General features: G+C 38.8%; 1 pseudogene; it reads right to left on the reverse strand.

Moving 5' to 3' along the window:
• Positions 1-421: 421 nt before the first annotated feature.
• LOC136319570 (heat shock cognate 71 kDa protein-like) lies at positions 422-2086 on the reverse strand (annotated as a pseudogene).
• Between the last annotated feature and the right edge of the window lie 1480 nt (positions 2087-3566).

The following is a 3566-nucleotide window of genomic DNA, read 5'->3' on the forward strand; positions in this document are numbered from 1 at the left end:
GGCTGACGCTCTACCACTGAGCCAACCAGCCAGGGCCCATATAAAACACATTTTTAAAAGAAAATATAGATTGCACTGTCACTTGGTAATTGGTGCTCAGTATGACTTGTACCCTCGGACATCCACTCTCATAGTTAACACTATTCAGGCCCCAGGGAAGCACATCTCCATATTTTTGTCCTGTATCTTTAAAACAAAACTGTATTTGAATGAGTAAAAGTTTGTGGTTTGTATCGTGATGGTGTTTTCCAAATACAGTTTTAAACACAGATGATTTGAGACATTGCATTTTCCACTTACAATATAGTGCTTAGAAAACACAAAACTATTTCCTTTTCCTGTGCACATATACCATATTCAAGTGTGGGGAGTGCCCAGTTACTTACTAAAGCAGCTCAGCCTTAAAACGCCGTGCAATTGGCTACAAATTTGGGTCTTTCAATGTTTTGTATGGAACAAAGTCTAAATGTACGTCGACCTCTTCATTAGTGGGCCCAGGAGAGGAACCACCAGATGGAGGAGCCCCAGGCACCCCTCCTAGCTTACCTCCTACACTCTGTACAGCGTGGTGATGAAGGCTTGCAGACTTTCTCCAGCTCTTTCTGATGTTCTGATCTTTCCTTCTCTGCAGTCTGATTCTTATCAAGCCAGTTAATGATTTCATTACATTTGTCAAGAATCTTCTGTTTATCTTCATCACTGAGCTTAACTTGAAGTGTTTTGTCTTTGGCAGTTGCTTTTATGTTGATTGCAAGAATTCAGGTGAGTTTTTGGAAGATACCTGTGCCACTGTTTCTCATCTTCAGGCTTATACTTCTCAGCTTCTTGGACCCCATATTTACTGTCTTCCTTGCTCAAATGATTGTGTGGACAGTGATGGTAATCTTGTTCTCCTTTCCTGCACTCTTATCCACAGCAAAGACACTGCAGGTGCCATTGGCATCAATATCAAAAGTGACTTTAATCTGAGGAACACCACAGAGTGCAGGAGGTATATCTGTGAGTTCAAACTTTCAAGTAGGTTGTTAACCTTGGTTACGGTGCCCTTATATTCATAAACCTGATTGAGCACACCTGGCTGGTGGTCAGAGTAGGTAGCAAAGGTTTGCATCTGTTTGGTAGGATTGGTAGTGTTGCGCTTGAGGACATTCATGACTCTGCCAGCACTTTTAATGCCAAGAGAAAAGGAGTAATATTCAAGAGCAGTCAATATCTAATGTTTTTATATTTGTCTTCAGATAGGATGGCTGCCTAGACAGCTGCATGATAAGTAAAAGCCTCACAGGGTTAATGAATGCTCTTAAGTTCCATTCCAATAAAGAAGTCCTGTAGAAGTTTCTGAATCTTGAGACTGTGAGTAGAACTATCCAGCCGCACAATATCATGAACCTGGAACTTATCTAGCTTGGTATCCTAAAGGGATCCTATACAATGTTCAGTGTACCACAGAATAAGTAAACATTCGGTTCTTAAAATGGGGCAGGAGTAATGGAAATACAGACATTAATTCCTTCATAGAGTAAATCAATCTCAATACTGGCCTGGGTCATGGAAGAGAGTGTACACTTAGCACATTCACAAGCAGTGCAGAAGCGATGGACAGCCCTCTTGCTCTTACTGATGGCCTTCTGCTTGCACTTGAACTCTGCAATAAAATGGTTGACCATTTATTTGTCAAAATCTTTTCCACCTAAGTGGCTGTCTCCAGCTGTAGATTTAACCCCAAAGATTCCATCTTCAATAGGTGAGGTTTGACATATCAAAAGTGCCACCTCCTAAACAAAGATCAGCTCATTTTTTCAGCTCTAACCTTTGTGTTTAGGCTATAAGCAATAACAACAGCAGTTGGATCATGATGGTTCTAAGTTCATTGATACCTGCAATGACTCCAGTGATGCAGAGTTGTTAAAGTAAGGTGATACTGTGGCAAAAGCATTGCTACTATGTCAAAAACCTACCTTTTTATGGTAGGCTTCTGTGGTTTTCTTTATCTTTGTCAAAACCATAGACAACAGCTGTTCTAGATAGAAACCTTTTGTGACTCCCTTGTATTCTACATGAACCTGCCTGCGTCAGTCAACACCATGCAGTGCTAATGCTTTCTCTCAGACTGTTGGTTCCTGTTTAGGAAGGTTATTAATTGCTGATTTAATTTCTTTAATGTATATAAGACTCTTTATATTGTCTATTTCTTCTTGTAGGAGTTTTGGCAGATCATATGTTTTGAGGAATTGACTCATTGTTATCTATGTAATCAAATTTGTGGGCACAGAGTTATTCATAGTTTTTCTTCATTATTCTTTTAACATCCATGGGATATATATTTTTTTAGATTTTATTTATTCATTATAGAGAGGGGAGAGAGAGAGAGAGAGAACAGGGGAAGAGCAGGAAGCATCAACTCCCATATGTGCCTTGACCAGGCAAGCCCAGGATTTCAAACCAGCAACCTCAGCATTTCCAGGTTGACGCTTTATCCACTGCGCCACCACAGGTCAGGCAAAAATCTGGTCTCCTTGTTGCATTTCTAATCTTAGTGAGCTATGTTCTCTCTTTTTTTCCTAGTTAACATGGCTAGAGGCTTACCAGTTTTATCATCTTTACAAAGAAGCTGCTTTGGGTTTCATTCATTTCCTGTTTTAAATTTCATTAATTTTTGCTCTTTTAAAAAATATATTTTTATTGAATTTATTGGGGTTACATTGGCTGATTAAATAGGTTTCAAGTGTACAATTCTATAATACATCATCCGTATATTATGTTGTATGTTCTCCACCGAGTCTAGTCTCTTTCCATCACCATTCATCCTCTCCTCCTTTACCCTCTTTTACCTGTCTCCACCTCCTTTCTCTCTGGTAATATCCATACTGATATCTGTGTCTATGAGATTTTTTTTTGCTTAATCCCTTCACTGATTTTACCCCTAAAGCCCCTCCATAAGTCTGTTCTCTGTATATATGAGTCTGTTTCTGTTTTGTTCATTTGAGTTTTTTTCATTTGTTTATTAGATTCCACATATAAATGAAATCATATGGTATTTATCTTCCTGTGACTGGTGTATTTTACTTAGCATAATACCCTATAGGTCTATCTATGTGGTAGCGAGACCAGATTTCTTTATTTTTTAATAGCTGAATAGTATTCCATTCTGTGAGTGTTCCACAGTTTTTTTGCCCACTCAACTACTCATAGGCACTTGAGCTGCTTCCAGACCTTAGTTATTGTAAATAGTGCTGCAATGAACATAGGCTGCATATATTCTTTCGAATTAGTGTGTCAGGTTTCTTTGGATATACCTATTTTTAAAATTTTTTTCCATTGATTTGAAAGAAAGAAGAAGGGAGGGGGCAAAGGGAAGAGAGAGAAAGAGAGGAAAGCATCTACTTGTTTCATTTAATTGTTCCATTTAGTCATGTACTCATTGATTGCTTCTCATACATTCCCTAACTGGGGTTTGAACCTGTGACCTCTGGCACACCAGGTTGATACTTTATCCACTGAGCCACCAGGTCAGGGCCAGGATAATATCCAGTTTTTATTATTTCATTTTTTTCTGCTTTCTTTGG

This window comes from Saccopteryx bilineata, chromosome 1 (assembly GCF_036850765.1).
Source record: "Saccopteryx bilineata isolate mSacBil1 chromosome 1, mSacBil1_pri_phased_curated, whole genome shotgun sequence".
Classification (NCBI taxonomy): Eukaryota; Metazoa; Chordata; class Mammalia; order Chiroptera; family Emballonuridae; genus Saccopteryx; species Saccopteryx bilineata.